Below are 17,353 nucleotides of genomic sequence, written 5' to 3'. Positions count from 1 at the left end.
ACTTTTTTGTAATTTACCACCTTAAGGGCAGCCTTGTGGATACTGACCTCCAGGCAAGTTATAAGTTAATTCCTAGATAAGAGGCCTCCTGAGGTATTGTAATCCCATTCAGGGTCTTCATGGGGGACTGTCCTAGCCCTAACTGGGTAGGTGCATTCAGTTTGGTGGATTTCATCTGCATGGGCCCTAGTATGGTCCCAGACTCACCCTATGCTCCTCTGGGTAAGATTGTTGGAGAGAATCATATAAACATCATGAAAGGTCAGGTTGTAAGACTGGGTAATATACTGGATATACAGTTGGTTTTCATAGAGTAAGGTCTCATGTAATAGTGGAGTACTCTGCTCTAACGCCACATACTCAGTACTGACTGGTGGGCAGCCTGTTGCTCAGGATGAAGAAAGGAAAACTATAGAAAGAGAAGGGACTACTGATTGAGGCTGATAAGGGGAAGGTTTACTAGTGAGATAGAAAATAGTGGAGGAATTATTTGATTTGGGCTTCATAGCTAGGAATTGTTTCCTCCTTAGTTGGTTTATCCTAAAATGGCATCATACCACATGGTTCCTTTAAGATGACCTAAGTATAAATTTTAACTATGAACCCCAGTTTACATGTTGTTTAGATTTTAACCTTACCCAATATGCTTACAGATCTTTGAGGCAAGATTTATACCTTACCAAAAGATGTAGAGAATAAAACCAAAAGCGTATGGGATGAGTACAAGAGTCCTCATTGGGAGTAGTCTGTCCTTTCATTTTGTTTTGCTCTCCTTTCTGTCACACAGCAGGTGGCTCGCCTGCTGTAGGACAGAGATTTTGGAGGAAATCTTTTACACAAGCATGCTTGGGGTAGAGGAGGGGGATTCATACCCTAACTCCAGAGCCAGCTTTTAATTGAAGTGGGACAATATAAAACATCGGTCCAGTGCCACTCATACCTAAAAGACACCTTAGTCCCTGTAAAACTGAATCCAGTAAGCTAGCAGAGAAGGCATAAGACAGGATTTTTGGAACCCTGAACACAGACAGAGGACACTAGAGGAAGGAGCTGAGAGACGCACCAGCCAGTGAAGAATGTGTGCAGGGTGTGCGCATGCGCAGCTGGCCTACTCCTGTGCTTTCACCCGGTCTCGCTCCTAGCTCCCACTTTGCAACAAACTGACAGATCCATCTATGGTAACTTAAAAACCAGGACGTTCACACAGTGTGTGGGGGTGGGGAGACTAGAAAAAAACAAACAGGGCTTGGAGCAGAGAAATAGGGAATGGGGAAATCTCTTTCAATTTCCCGGATCACTCAGTATTTGTAGAGGTACCAAATAACATTAGGATCTAAGGTACTGTTAGGTGGCCTTCTGGATTGATTATCTAAGGGGTATTGGAGCCAAATATGATTGCAAAAGTGGATAAATTTAGGCTCCTTAGGTCGGGTGTCAGGTGGAGGCTGGAGGTTTTCTAAGAGGCATCTGAAGGGGGAATGGGAGGGTATGGAGTGCTGAGTCCCATGGATGGGAGAGGTGAGGGAAAAGGTCACCGCAGCCTGTAGTCTCCGGCATCCCCCCGAACTCAGGGAAGACAGAAGGAGGACCAAGCCATTCAGAAGGTCATCACCCAACTCAAGGGTGGTCAAGTGTAGCAAGTTTAGCATGGCTAAGCTGGTTGGGGAGACTTGGGTGCCTGGTACCAGGGCTTCTGTAGAAGCAAGAAGGCAAGAGAAAACCACGCTCTAGGAGGGAGGGTGTCATCCAGAGCAAAGGGATGGAAAAGGAGGCTTTTGTGGCTTCTTTTTTTGGGGAAGAGAGGGAGAAAAGACAGGAAGTGATGCTGTGACCCAATTGGGCCTAAGAAAACTGTCTGATTGCAATTCCAAGGCTGGGGGAGTGTGGTCAGGTGAAGAGGGCCAGCCGTAGCCTTGAAGACGGTGGCTGGGGGTACCTCCGCTTCCAAGAGTACTAGAGGGGTGCCGGACACTCAACGGTCACTTCCTCAGACTCAGGGAAACGATTACACTGACCAAAGGGAAAGCTTACCTAGTTGACGCTGGAGGATGGGGTGCAGATCAGTCAGTGAGGCAGAAGGTGAGTCTGTTGCGGGTGGACTGGAGAGGAGAGATGGGGTCCCAGTGCAGCTTAGACCATGAGGGGAAACGCAGGCACTAGGAGAGCCTATCTGAGTCACAGCACCAAATTGTAAGCATTGCAGCTCGCGTGGAAAGGTATCCTGGCAGCTGGCAGCAAAAAATACCACAAAGTCACACTGTACAACAAACCTCACACAAGAGATTTTTTGGGAGGGGAAAAAACAAACAAACAGGAGTGTGGCTGCCTCTGCTGGAGCAATAAACCGCAGCATACTAAACAGGATAGAGGGCTTATATAGAGCTTCTTGGGAAGGGGGTGGAATTTTTCAGGGTGGAGCTTTCCGAGTGGAGATTGGTGGGATTTCATGACCGGAGATTGGGTTTTTGCTATGCAGGGTGGGGACAGGGTCCAGCAGTTAGGGCTGTTAGAGTGTTCTGTGGGTGGAACCTGGCAGTTAGAGGTCCTCGGGGGAGTGGCTTGGCCACTCAGGTGGCTCCAGGGGCTTCCAGCAGTCATTAAAAGTTTAAAGACAGTGGTGGGAATTATTCCAGCTGTTAGAACAAGCTGAGCACTGAGCAGGGCCACAGAGAACAATCACACTGTTTCATTGGAGACATTGGGCTTCTGCTCTTATGGTGTATATTAAGGTTTCTTAGAGAACATGACACCACACTTGGAGATGTATTTTGACCACGTAATATGGGGATTAGTCATGGTTGTATCACATGTTTTGCTGAAAAATAAAGTTTTATTCTAAGAGTGCATAGTTTTGCAAAACAGACCCTAGTTAATCATCTTCCAAATATTTATGATTATGTCCACAGACAAGTCCTGATTCTACCTGGATCAGAGAAACTTCCTATCAGAGGCGGATGGTTAATACAGAGATAATACAGATAAGCATTCAAAGTGCTGAGGATAAGTGGGTTTTAAGTCTGGATACCTAAATATGACATCCATTACATCCTCTGCAAGACCCAGAAAATACTGGAAGGAGAGGGGCAAACGTTCCAAGATCCAGAGGAGCAGTGTCATCAAGACCTGTATACAAAAAAGAGCAAAAAAGGATGGTGGCTGGGTGTAGTGAGTCCCTTTAATGCCAGAACTTGGCAGGCAGAGCCAGGCAGATCTCTGTGAGTTCGAGGCCAGCCTGGTCTACAGAACGAAATACAGAACAGGCACCAAAACTACACAGAGAAACCCTTTCTCAAAAAACAAAAAAAGGAAAAAAAAAGCTTACATGTTTCAGGTGCATAATTGATGGTCTTTTTTTTTTTTTTCTTTTTGGCAGGGTCTCTGTACAGAGTTCTGGATGTCCTGGAACCCAGGCTGGCCTCAAACTCACAGAGATCTACCTGCATCTGCCTCCAAAATGCTGAGATTAAATGTGTATACCACCATGCCTAGCTGCATGATTAAATGATCAATTTGATATCTCTCAAAATGTTTCTTGAAGAAAACACAGGCATTTATTATGGGAACATTCTCAAAGCATGTTGGAAAAGGCCCACTCTGGCAGATGTGGTGGAGTGGAGATCACACAGTCCCCATTACTATCTTCTCGTGTGTCATCATCTAGGCCAGCTTTGTACCCTCTAAACAGGGGTCTTCTCCAAGTAACCAGACTCCATCAAGGACAGTCCTTTGCCTTTATGTCAAGGGCAGTTCTTATTCTCAGCAGGACCCCAACCCCCATCCCTATTCATGCAGATCTTTGCTGAGTTTCAGGGATCACAGAAATGCCTTGCTGCATGAGGCAGGTGTTGCAGAACCCTGGGGGACTAGGGGAAGGTGTCTTGAGCCTGGTGCACCCCAGTTCCATACAGTCCTCCTTCCCCTTGATGTGCTGCAACGCCAGCACTTGAAGCTGCACTCAGGTCATGTGAACCTGCTTCTCCTCCTCATCTGTCTTTCCCTCACCAGACCCACCGAGAGTGCCTTTATCAGCAACTCCACTTTGTACACAGTGATGTTAACACTTTTAGAAATTCTTCAAAAGAGAGTTGTCCCTATTCATCCATTTACCTGCTGTTTTTTAATTAATTTATTTTTTTTTTACAGCTGAGTTACAATGTGTAAAGGTACTATGTTTTCCTTATCCATTTATCAGTTGATGTAGATCCAGTTTGATTCTATTTCAAAGTTTTTGTGAATGTTGTTAACATTACATTAATTCCCTCTAATCTTGGATTTTTCCCAGGTGTATAAAACCAATGAATAGTGACAAAGTAGTTCAACTGTTGAAAGTACACAGCAAGAGGGTGCTGAGCGTGGCTTATGTGCAGGAGAAGGCTGGGAGGAGGGGCCACAAAGAGACCTCTAATCAGTATATTAAGCTACAATCCCAGGGTACTGGACCCATGGATCACAGGTTCAGAGCACTTGTTGCTCTCTCTTTGAACCATGTGGTTCAATACCTGGTGCCCACATAGTGGCTCACAGCCATCTGTAATTCCAGCTACAGGGTATCTGGTGCCCTCTTCCGGCCTCTGCCAGCATAGCACACATGTGGTGGAGGCAAAACTCCAATACACATAAAATAAGTCTAAATAATGAGTGATACTCTGGGTTGCTGTGAAACCAAACTTCCTGGATTCACAATAAGCATGGTCTCTCCATGACCAGCATCAGTGGAATTAGTTTTGGGTTGTGTGGATTTTCCTTTACACTGTGTGAATGTATGCTGCTGTGTTTGGTTTAATAAACAAGCTCCAGGAGCTGAACAGGATAAGGTCATGTGGGAGAGCCAAACTGACAATGCTGGGAGGAAGAAGGGTGGAGTCTAGAGTTGTGAGGAGATGCAGAGAGAAGCAAGATGGCCATGCCACACTGAGAAAAGTTACCAAGCCACATGGCCAAGCATAGATAAGATTATGGGTTAATTTAAATGTAAGAGTTAGCAAGCAACAAGCCTGAGCTATCGGCCAAGCATTTATAATTAAGTTTCTCATTGGTTGTTTGGGATCAGCTGTAGGCACAGGAAAACTTTGCCTACAGGTCTACATGCTCATGTGCACATTTATGCTTGGGCATGTGGGGCCCAGATATCAGTTTTGGTATCTTTCCTTATAAGCCTGTTTTTAATGTTTATTGATTTTTAAAATAACATTTTATTTATGAGTTTGAAAAATGCATACAATGTATCTTGATCTTGTCCCCTACCCATTCCAACTTTCTCCAACTTCCTATAACAACTTCCAGACACATCTCTCTCCTAACTTCATGTGCTTTTTAAAAAAATTAACTCATTTCATCCACTCAGTGCTGTCCATGTGCTCACAGCTGTGAGACTGTTCAGTGGGGGCATGGGCAGTCAGCCAGTATCTACCCTCCTACAGAAAAATGACTCTCCTCTCTTAGTGGCCATCAACTGCCTATTGTCCCAAGTGTATGATTGGGGCTTTAGTAGTGTCTCTCTCATTCCCTGCTAGGTTTTTAAAAATTCTTATTTTCAGGGCTGGAGAGATGGTTGTGATGTCCAGAGGTCCTGAGTTCAATTGCCAGCAACCACATGGTGGCTCCCTCCATTCATAATGAGATCTGGTGCCCTCTTCTGGCCTGCAGGCAGAACATGGTATGCATAATTAGTATATCTTTAAAAATTTCTTTTTTCACACAATATATTTTATGTTTTTTTTGTTCTCTGCCAACTCCTCCAAGATCCTCTTCATGGCCCTAGCCAACCAACCTCATGTCCTCTCTCTCCTTCCTCTTTCCAAAACAAAAACAATGAATGAAAATCAAACTTTTGACTGTTGTAAGCCTCTACCTCGGGTTCTGGGAACTGAATCTCAATACTCTGGAAGGGCAGCAAGTGCTCTGATGCGTCATTATTGAGCCCCTCAAAAATATTTTCTTATGTTTTTTTATTTTATGTATTTGAATGTTTGCCTGAATGAACATATGTGTACTACGTCCATGTCTGGTGCTGGTGGAGGTCAGAAGAGAGTTCCAAATCCCCTGGAACTGGAGTTACAGACAGTTGTAAACCACCATGTAGGTGCTGGGAACTGAACCTGGGTCCTCTAAAAGAGCAATAAGTGCTCTTAACCACTGAGCCATCTCTCATGCCCCTTAGAACTTTTTCATTAATACTTAGAAAAATTCATATAATGTGTTTTGATCATAATCATTCCTCACTCTCCCCCCTAATTCCTCCCAGATCTTTCCCTCACTCCTTTTCATGTTCATGTTCCCTTAAAAAAATCCAGTGGGTCCAGTTTGTGCTATCCATAAACTCCTGGGTGTGGGGTCATCTATAGGAAAATGGTCAACTTACTAGGGGCCACAACCTTAGAGACTATTGTCTCTGTCTCTACATCAGAAGCCCTCAACTGTCAATAGCTTATCATTAGAGGGTGGGGATTCATGATCAACCCCAATGCTGGAATGTTGAGCTGCTTTGAATTTGTGAAGGTCACCACAGCTGGTGTGAGTTCATATTTACAACAGCCATATCAGGTCTCTTGATCAGCACTCACAGTGCTCTTCCTTATTTTCAGCCTTATGTCCTTTCTGAGCTTCTTCTGTTCCCTTTGAGACAAGCTCTCCCATGGGACTTGGGTATCATCAATTAGGCTATATTGACTTGCCTGAGGGGTCAGAAATCTTGGTGTCCTCACATTCCTATTGCTGTAGCTACAATGACATGCCCCTGTGCCTTGGTCCTTACTGGGTGCTGGGGATCACACTCAGGTCCTCAATCTTCTGCAGAAAGTACTTTACCATCTATGTTCATGTGGAGCCCTTTGGATCAATGCCAAAGAATGTTACAACTGTGTCACAAAGTAGGCATTTCTTTTTCTTAGTTTAATTTTTATTTATTTAAAAATATTTTTTGTTGTATTGTGTATGTGGTTTCAGAGCTCACCATTCTGCATTGGACAAAATCCATAACGGGGGGCTCATACCTGGCAAAAGCTAATTCTCCTTCTCCAAGCCATCATTAATTGTCTGTAGTTTTCTGTCTTGGAATGGTCTCTCAGCAATATATATCCCCATATATATGAGTACTGAGGACACACATATATGTATCTGTACACACACACACACACACACACACACACACATATAATCAAAGAAAAAGAAGCTATCAACTTGAGAGTTGGAGGTCATGGCAGGGGTGTTAGGAAGAACAGCTGGAAGAGTCTCAAAGTAAGAAAGGTTGGGAGGAAAGTGATGTCATTCTAACTGGGGTAAGATGGAATTTCACTGTGGTTTGGATTTACACTTATTTGATGTCTAGTTTATCTAAATATACATATACATGTTATAAAGTACATAATATACAGACTTTTTAGTTAAAATGTTTTTCATACAATATATTTTGATCATGTTTTCCCTTCCCTCAACTCCTCTCAGATCCTCCCCACCTCTCTGCCAGAATTTTTTACATGAGTGCTTTATTTATGTCCTTTTTACCCCTCCCTCTCCCCCCCAACACCTCCTATGTCCCTCCCCAGCTCCCTCTCAGATTAGAGGGACCTAATCTTCATGACCTCATCTTCTTCAGTTATTATTGTTATATATGCTCATTGAGGTTTTTTTTTTTTTTTTTTTTTTTTTTAGGATGAGGTTTCTTTGTGTAGTACTGGCTGTCCCAGAACACACTCTGTAGAGTAGGCTGGACTTGAACTCACAAAGATCCACCTGCCTCTGTTTCCTGAGTACTGGCATTAAAGTTGTGTGTCACCACTACCCAGCTTCTCATTGACCTTTTCTGTTTTGTATTTGATATCTGTCTGTTTATTTCAGTTACCCATTCACTGGTTGGGTTGTTTATTTTCTCTAATTCTTAGAGTTTTTTTAACTTTATATATTCTTATATATCTGTAGCTAGAGTTTTCCTGCCTGGCCCACAGTCAGGACAAATCTCTCTCACCTGCCAGTCCCACAGCCGCTCAGACCCAACCAAGTAAACACAGAGACTTTTATTGGTTACAAACTGTATGGCTGTGGCAGGCTTCTTGCTAACTGTTCTTACAGCTTAAATTAATCCATTTCCATTAATCTATACCTTGCCACATGGCTCGTGGCTTACCGGCATCTTCACATGCTGCTTGTCCTGGTGGCGGCTGGCAGTGTCTCTGACTCAGACTTCCACTTCCCAGCTTTATTCTCCTCCTTGTCCCACCTATACTTCCTGCCTGGACACTGACCAATCAGTGATTTTTTATTGACCAATCAGCAACACACTTGACATACAGACCATCCCACAGCATATATCCTCTATCAGTTGTTATAGGTAGCAACAATTTTGTCCCATTCTGGGGGCTTTTTCCTCACTTGATTTACTTTCCTTTGCTGTAAAGAAACTTTTTAATTATTTGAGGTCATGTTTGTCAACTTTTGACATTGATTCTTGTGGGACTGGAGTCCTATTTAGAAAGTATTTTTTGTGTCTACCTCTTGTTGCTTTCTTTTATTTTTCCTCTAATAGTTTCAGAATGTTGGGTCCTGTATCAAGATTTAAAATCTAATTTGAGATTTCTCCAAATTCTTTATGCAGGCACTTAGTGCTATGAACTTTCTTCACACTAGCTACTTAACAGTACACCTGAAGGCTCTAGAACAAAAAGAAGCAAACTCAGTCAGGAGGAGTAGATAACAGGTAATAATCAAAGTGAGGGCTGAAATCATTAAAATAGAAACAAAGAGAGCAATACAAAAAAAATCAATGAAACAAAGACTTGGTTCCTCGAGAAATCAACAAGATAGACAAACCCCTGTCCAAACTAACCAAAAGGCAAAGAGACAATATCCAAATTAACAAAATTAGAAATGAAATGGGGAACATAACAACAGACACTGAGGAAATCCAGAGAACCATCAGGTCATACTTCAAAAACCTGTACTCCACAGAATTGGAAAATGAAAAGAAATGGATAATTTTCTGGATAAGTACCACATACCAAAATTAAATCAAGAGCAGATAAACAATTTAAATAGACCTATAACCCCTATGGAAGTAGAAGCAGTCATTAAAAGTCTCCCCCCCCCCGCAAAAAAAAAAAGCATATGATTTCAGTGCAGAATTCTACCAGAATTTCAAAGAAGTGCTAATACCAATACTCCTCAAATTGTTCCAAACAGTAGAAACAGAAGGAACTTTGTCAAGCTCTTTTTATGAGGCTACAGTTACCTTGAAAACCAAACCACACAAAGATGCTGCAAAGAAAGAGAATTACATGAACATTGTTCATGTCTCCCCCATGAACACTGATGCAAAAATACTCAGTAAAATACTTGAAAACTGAATCCAAGAACACATAAAAAAAAATCATCCACTATGATCAAGTAGGCTTCATTCCAGAGATGCAGGAGTAGGTCAACATACAACAATCTGTCAATATAACCCACCATATAAACAAACTGAAAGAAAAAAACCCCACATGATCATCTCATTAGATCATGAAAAAAGATGCTTCTACAAAATCCAACACCCCTTCATGATAAAGGTCTTGGAGAGATTAGGGATACAAGGAACATACTTAAACATAATAAAGGCAATTTACAACCAACATCAAATGAAATGGAGAGAAACTCAAGGTGATTCCACTAAAATCATGAACAAGATAAGATTGCCCACTCTCTCCATATCTATTCAACATAGTACTCAAAGTTCTAGCTAGAGCAATAAGGCAACAAAAGGAGATCAAGTGGATACAAATTGGAAAGGAAAAAGTCAAACTTTTGCTATTTGCAGATGATATGTTAGTATACATAAATTACCCCAAGAATTCTACCGGGGAACTCCTATAGCTGATAAACACCTTCAGTAATGTAGTAGGATACAATATTGACTTAAAAAAAGTAACCCTCCTATATACAAAAGACAAATGGGCCAAGAAAGAAATCAGAGAACCATCACCCTTTACAATATCCATAAATAATATAAAATACCTTGAGATAACTATAGGACAAATTGCTAAACAGTCTTATAAATAAAAGACCTGGAGCCAGATATTGGGGTTAAAACCTTCAAGATCAGAGGAATAGGAAAAGCCACAGCCACCCTCACCTTACCAACGCCTCAATCTCCAAAGAGATCTACTTTCTGTATAACCATGACTATATGCCTTTCTGTTCTGCCATCTCATTTCCTCTCTCTGCCCAGCTATATCACTTCCTCTTCCTGCCCAGCTCTGTCACTTCCTGTCTGTCTGTACAGACCTCCAGACCTTTATGGCTAACTAGTGTTGGAATTTGAGGCATGTGCTACCACACTTGGCTCTGTTCCCAGTGTCGCCTTGAACTCACAGAGATCCAGATGGATCCCTGCCTCCTGAGTGACAGGATTAAAGGCGTGTGCTACCATTGCCTGACTTCTATGTTTAATATAGTGGCTGGCTTTTTTTTTCTGATCTTCAGATAAACTTTATTAGGGTGTACAATATTTTGGAGGACACAATACATCACCACAGATAACTAGTCAAACAAGTAAAAGACCTGTATGACAAGAACTTTAAGTCTTTGAAGAAAGAAATGGAAGAAGATATCAGAAAATGGAAAGATCTCCCATGCTCTTGGATAGACAAGATCAATATAATAAAAATGTCAATCTTACTAAAAGCAATCTACAGATTGAATGCAATTTCCACCAATGTCCTAACACAATTCTTCACAGACCTCATAAGAACAATACTCAACTTTATAGGGAAAAACAAAAAGCCCAGGATAGTTTTTTAAAACATAAAACAATCATGTACAATAAAGCAACTTCTGGAGGTGTCACCATCTCTGACATCAAACTCTACTACAGTGCCATAGTAATTAAAACAACTTGGTATGGCATAAAAACTGACATGTGGACCAATGGAATTGAATTGAAGACTCTGACTTTAACTCACACACCTAAGAACACCTGATTTTTGATAAAGAAGCCAAAACTGTACAATGGAAAAAAGAAAGCATCTTCAACAAATGGTGCTGGCATAACTGAATGTCAACATGTAGAAGATTGCAAATAGATCCATATTTATTGCCATGCACAAAACCCATGTCCAAGTGGATCAAAGACCTCAACATAATTCCAGTTGCACTGAACTTGATAGAAGAGAATGTAGGAAGTAGCCTTGATTGCATTGGCACAGGAGACCACTTCCTAAATATAACATCAGTAGCACAGACACTGAGAGCAACAATAAGTAATCGGTACCTCCTGAATCTGAGAAGCTTCTGTAAGGCAAAGGACACAGTAAATAAGACAAATTGACAGCCTACAGAATGGGAAAAGATCTTCACCATGCCCACATCTGACAGAGGGCTGATCTCTAAAATATATAAAGAACTCAAGAACTAGACATCAAAATACCAAACAATCCAATTTAAAAATGGGATACAGAGGATTCTATGAGCAAGGGACATCGAGATCATGATGGGAAAATGTATAGAGACGACCAGCCAAACTAGTAGAAACCCATGAACTGTGGACCAATAGCTGAGGAGCCCCCATGGTACTGGACTAGGCCCTCTGGATAGATGAGACAGTTGTTTAGCTTGAACTGTTTAGGGCCCTCCCCAGGCAGTGGGATCAGCATCCATCCCTGGTGCATGAGTGGGCTTTTTGGAGCCCAGTGCCAATAGTGGGACACTTTGTGCAGCCTTGATGCAGGGAGGAGGGGCTTGGACCTGCCTCAACTGAATATACCAGGCTCTGCTGACTCCCCATGGGAGACCTTGCCTTGGAGGAGGTGGGAATGGGGGGTGGTTTGGAGGGAAGGCTGGAGAGCAGGAGGAAGGAGGAGAGGGGAATCTGTGGTTGATATGTAAAATGAATAGAAAATCTCTTAATAATAATAAAAAAGAAAATAAAAAATGGGGTACAGAGCTAAACAGAATTCTCAACAGAAGAGTCTGAAATGGCTGAAAGATGTTTAAGGAATTGTTCAACATCCTTAGCCATCAGGGAAATGCAAATCAAAATGACTCTGAGATACCATCTTATACCTGTCAGAATGGCTAAGATTAAAAACACTGAGGACAACCTATGTTGGAGAGGATGTGGAGTAATGGGAACTCTTCTCCACTGCTGGTAGGAGTGCAAACTTTTACAGCCACTTTCGTAATCAGTATGGTGGTTTCTCAGAACATTGGGAATCAATCTACCTCAAGACCCAGTGATGCCACTCTTGGGCATATACCCAAGGAATGCTCAATCATACCACAAGGACATTTGCTCAACTATGTTTATAGCAGCATTATTTGTAATAGCCAGAACCTGGAAACAACCTAGATGCCCCTCAACTGAAGAATGGATAAAGAAAATGTGGTCCATTTACACAATGGAGTATTACTCAGCTGTAAAAAACAATGACATCATGAAATTTGTAGGCAAATGGATAGATTTAGAAAAAAAAAACATTCTGAGTGAGGTAGCCCAGACCCAGAAAGACAAGCACACTACGTTCTCACTCATAAGTGGATATTAGATGTAAAACAAAGGATAACCAGACCACAATCCACAGCTCCAGAGAAACTAGGTTTCAAGGATTACCCTAAGAGGGACACACTTGGAGCTCCCCAGGAAGCAAAAATATTTAAGATCTCCTAGGTAAACTGGGAAGGGGGTAGAAGGGAAGGTATGGGGGATGGGAACAGAAGGGACTGTGATGGCTGAGTGGAGGGAGGGTTGGAGAATCAGAGCAATGAAAGAGATATCTTTGTAGAGTGCTGCAAAATATACGTGATGTAGGAATTCAGCTGATGATGACAAAGCTATACCTGGAAGAGTTAAGAACTCTTCCAGAGGATGAGGCCAAGGCTCAAAGTGTCTTGGTGATAATTGGCTTTTGATTATTAGCTGTTTTCTGCTATGAATTTCTCATGTGCTATTGTAGCTTTTCCATCAATCATTGGGCACAATTTCCCCTCTACAATTAAAGTATTTGTACAACTTTCTCCAACTGTGCTACAACAGACACAGTCAAGACCCCTAATTTCAGGCCTTTCTGTAATTATTGTCATTAGCAGCATTCGGCCAGGAACATCTTCAGACAGAGGAAAGTATCTGAGATACCTCACAGATTCTCTAAGAACAGACTTAAGCATCCAGACTATCTGTTTGAGAAGTCCTGGCAGATGTGCTAAGTAAGCTTAACTTTCTCCTTTTCCAAATCTTATCTCTAGTTTTAGATCTCTTTTTAAAAAAATTACCAGGTACATCTAGCTGTGATGGAAGTTGCCTAGCCAAGTTGTCTAGTGACTGAGTACACTTCTCCTGCCCTCTCAGAAAATGGTAGATAGCTTGAACAGATAAGGAGCCATGAAAAAAAGAAGGCAGTTTTATTTTTACCCGTGACCCAGTGACTTATAGGTTCTATAAATTCTTAACATTTCAACTAAACACTTCTAAGAATATAGTTTGAGCACATAAACCCCCTTTGGTTAAATATTAACCAAATTTAGCCCTTAGATGATTCATTTCCCCATTAGTCACTTTCCTTTTGGGTTGGAGATGATAGCTGACAATTATTGGTCTTTTGTGTGGATTTATTGCCCCTCCTTTTGACCCTGAGGGAATTCAAGCATGGTGATCTAGCCTTAGCCAGAGCATTGCTATTGCGTGGGTATGTAACTGTAATCCTCAGAGACTTGAGGACAACATTTACTGTAAAACTAGATGGAGAACTAGAGGGATGAGATGGAAGATGAGGAAGAGCCAGTTGAGAAAGAACTAGGTGGGTAAGAATGAGATGAGAAAGACCAAGATGGGGTAGAACTAAGATGAAGGAACTAAGACAGCATTTAGAGGGTACAGCAGATAAATGCAGAGAGAAATCCAGCAAGAAAGGAGCTAGGCATGAGAGCAGAATGGAAGCTGTGTAGAGAGAGAACTGACTCAGAAGAATAAAGTGAATGGACTAAGAATTTCACATATGCAGATTCATTTCATATCATCTAAGGTTAGATTATCAGATTGTTGTAGATTCTTCCACAGACCCTGGGAAAGGCTATTGAGGGGTTAAACCCCAATAGTCCCTGTTAGTAGAGGAAACCATTAGGGCATTTAGGGAGAAACCTGATGCTAGGGGAATCCCTAGGAATCCACAGGATAATACTAGCTGAGACTTATAGCAATAACGAAGAGGGTGCCTGAACTTACCTTCTCCTTTAATCAGATTAGTGACTACCTTAATTGTCATCATATAACCTACATCCAGTAAATGATGGAAGCAGATGTAGTGATCCACAGCCAAGCACTAGGCTGAACTCCTAGACTTCAGTTGAAGAGGAGAAGGGATCGCAGGAGTAAGTGAGATCAAGATCATGATGGGGAAAACCACAGAGACAGCTGACACCCAAACTAAACACTGGTGGGAGCTCATGGACTCTGGCCTGTCAGCTGGGAAACATGCATGGGACTGAACTAGGCCCTCTGATTGTGGGTAACAGTTATGAGTTATGTGACTAGATCTGTTTGGGGAGCCCCTGGCAGTGGGACCATGACTTATGCTGGGTGCATGAAATGGCAAGGTTTCCCAAAAGGTCTGCATGGATGATAAAGTTGGGGGAGTTAGGGATTTGAATTGTAGCTTTTGTGGCTTTATTTTATTATTATTTATAGTATGCCCCAGAATTATATAAGGCTCCTGACATTGCACCTTTTCAGCATCTACCTGTGCTCCTTTTTAAAAGTAGGACTTTTGTAATCTTTGTCAGCAAGTTTTTTTAAATGGTCTGCATTAGGATTGTCCAATTAGAATGTCATTCATGTAATGGGCAATGTAAGAGTCTTTAGCTACTGGTTTTAATGTCTTCCATACATAAAGTTGACAAATTCTTGGACTACTTTTCGTGCTCTGTGGGAGCATCCTCCAATGGTATCTCTGTTGTTCTCAGCTGAGATTGAGGAAGTGAATCTCTGCTTGTCATCAGGATGTAGAGGGATGGAGAAAAAGCAGTCCTTATGTCAGCAGTTATTATATAATAATTATTGGGAATGGCTGAGAGCAGGGAGGCTGGGCTGAGTAGCCCCCATGGCCTTTATGAATGCATTAATTGCCCTTAAATCAAGGAGAAAACTGAATTTGCCTGATTTTTTTCTTTATAACAAAAACCGGAGAGTTCCAGAGGCTAGTAGATTGTTCGATGTTTCTAATTGTTCCTTAACTAGATTTTGTAATGTTTCGTGTTTTCCCCCCATAATTGGTCACTAATCTATCCAAATTGGGCTGCTGGAGTTCTAGGAAAGTTTTAGGAGGAAAAGGAGCTCCTTAGTATCAGTGGCCATTAGAATTGGGGGTAACCTTTCATTCCAAGCTTATCATGTATTATGCAATCATCATAAAAGGCTTTACTGTTAGTGGTGACTACCACATCCATATTGTCTAAAAGATCTCTTCCCCATAGGCTATTGGGGGAGGTCTAGCAAAACTTGGGGGGTAATTGCCCTCATTATCTACCCATATCACCAGTAGAGACACTGTTCTCCAACACTATAGGGCCAGGGTGGACTTTCCAGGAGGCAGGTATTTCCTCCTTCTTCAAACCTGTTCTTTCCACACCCATGTCAATAATGCCTCCAAATATGGCACCACTTGTTTTAAGTCTCATTCTTGCTTGGTGGGTCCTTATGGGAATGGCCTAAAGTATTTAAGGGGTTTCCCTTATTTTTGGGTCTGGGGGCTACCCCGTTGGAAGTTTAAAGGCTGTCCATCTTTAGTGGTTTTTAGGTCTACAACCTCTAGCCCAGTGGAATCCTTTTTTACAGTTAGGGCAAACCAATGGAGGCCTCTTCCCCACAGCATTCTGAGTTTTATTTGGGCATTGCTTTGCAAAATATCCCTGACCTCTACATACCCAGCAGCTATTTTTGGGACCCAAAGCCTCATTTGTCTTAAGGTGTGTTGCTAAAGCAGCTGCAAGGGCCTCTGCTTGGTTAGAAGCAGTATCTAAATCCCTCAGAGCATTTATCCAGTCCTTGAGCTTACCATTTTTAGTCGGGCAACAGCTTTTTTTTTTTTTTTTTTTTTTTTTTTTACCTCAGTAGTGGCTCCATCCCAAATCAGTTTCTTTGTTAGAGCTTCACCCGCCCCCAGGTGGCCGTTTACCGCCTCATCCACGGGTTAGACAAAATCTGCGTGATGCTCCCTGGATTTTTGCTTTAGTCCCGAAAGAGGAACAGTAGCCCCTTCGGTGGTGTGGTTAATTACTTTGGTAGCGCAAAGCCACACTTGGTCAAAGTAGTTAGGCGATCCTTGCGTCCGTGAAGAGGGCGAAGCATATAATCCCTCACTTTGTAAGGCATGGGGTGTGGGTGGTACCGGAACATTTCTAGCAACATTTCCGTGTTCGAGAACTTCTCTCTCATCATAAAATGTGGCTTTCCATTGGAGGAATTTCCTTCCAGAGAGGACAGCTCTCATTATAGTTTTCCAGTCCTGAGGGGTGTTTAGTGTAGTGGTCATGTATTTGAACAGCTGAGTAACAAAAGGAGAACGCAACCCTTTCTCCACGACTGACTGTGTAAGGTCTCCATATTATGTCGTTTCCATCTTTGCTGTCCCACTTGTTTTTTGGGGGAGAATCACCGCAAATAATTGTGGAAACTCTGAAGGAGGGTTTATCATAGCATTATAAAGAGGAAGCATGGGGAGGGGGCAGAGGGTGCCAAGAGCTCAATGAGTTTCTTTGTCCAAGGATTAAGCGTCACTGTTGGGGGTGATGAAAACAGCCGTCAATTTGGGCTTTCAGTTTTTGATTGTGCATGGGTAGAAGCCATGGCAAGTTGATTTTTAGCACTTTGAGTGGGATGGGGGAAAGGGTTGGGGTGCGTCCTCTTCCGTATCTGATCCATAATTAGACAGCTGTTCTAGGGCAGGGTAGATAGAAGATACTCTTGGTTTGCCCACGTTTTGTTTTATAGAGTTGGGCAAAGGGGTGGGTTGTGGTTTCAGTTCGCCTGCGTTTTTTGCTTACAGAGTCGGGCAAAGAAGGGGGCAGCAATTTCACTTCGCCCGCGTTTTTTACAGAGTCCCGCAAAGAAGAGAACAAAGAATGGGGTGGTGTCGCCAGATCTCCCGGGCTCTCCACCTCTGCCACTAAGCTAAGAATGGAAAAAACAAAAAACAAACAAAAAATCCCAAACAAACCAGTTCCTTTAAGGCAATTGATGGCTGCGATGATGGGCAAGAAATAAGGAGGAGGGTCTTCTCCCTCGTGTTGTTGGGGAGCAGTGCTACCCATTCCTAACCTAAGTATTCGTGTCCCATACTTGTCCAGCAAGTATCCAGGGACAAAGGTCTAGCACCTTGTCATAGAATTTATTAAG

The sequence above is a fragment of the Peromyscus eremicus genome, chromosome 1 (assembly GCF_949786415.1).
Source record: "Peromyscus eremicus chromosome 1, PerEre_H2_v1, whole genome shotgun sequence".
NCBI classification, from domain to species: domain Eukaryota; kingdom Metazoa; phylum Chordata; class Mammalia; order Rodentia; family Cricetidae; genus Peromyscus; species Peromyscus eremicus.
This window is presented reverse-complemented; position numbering follows the sequence as displayed.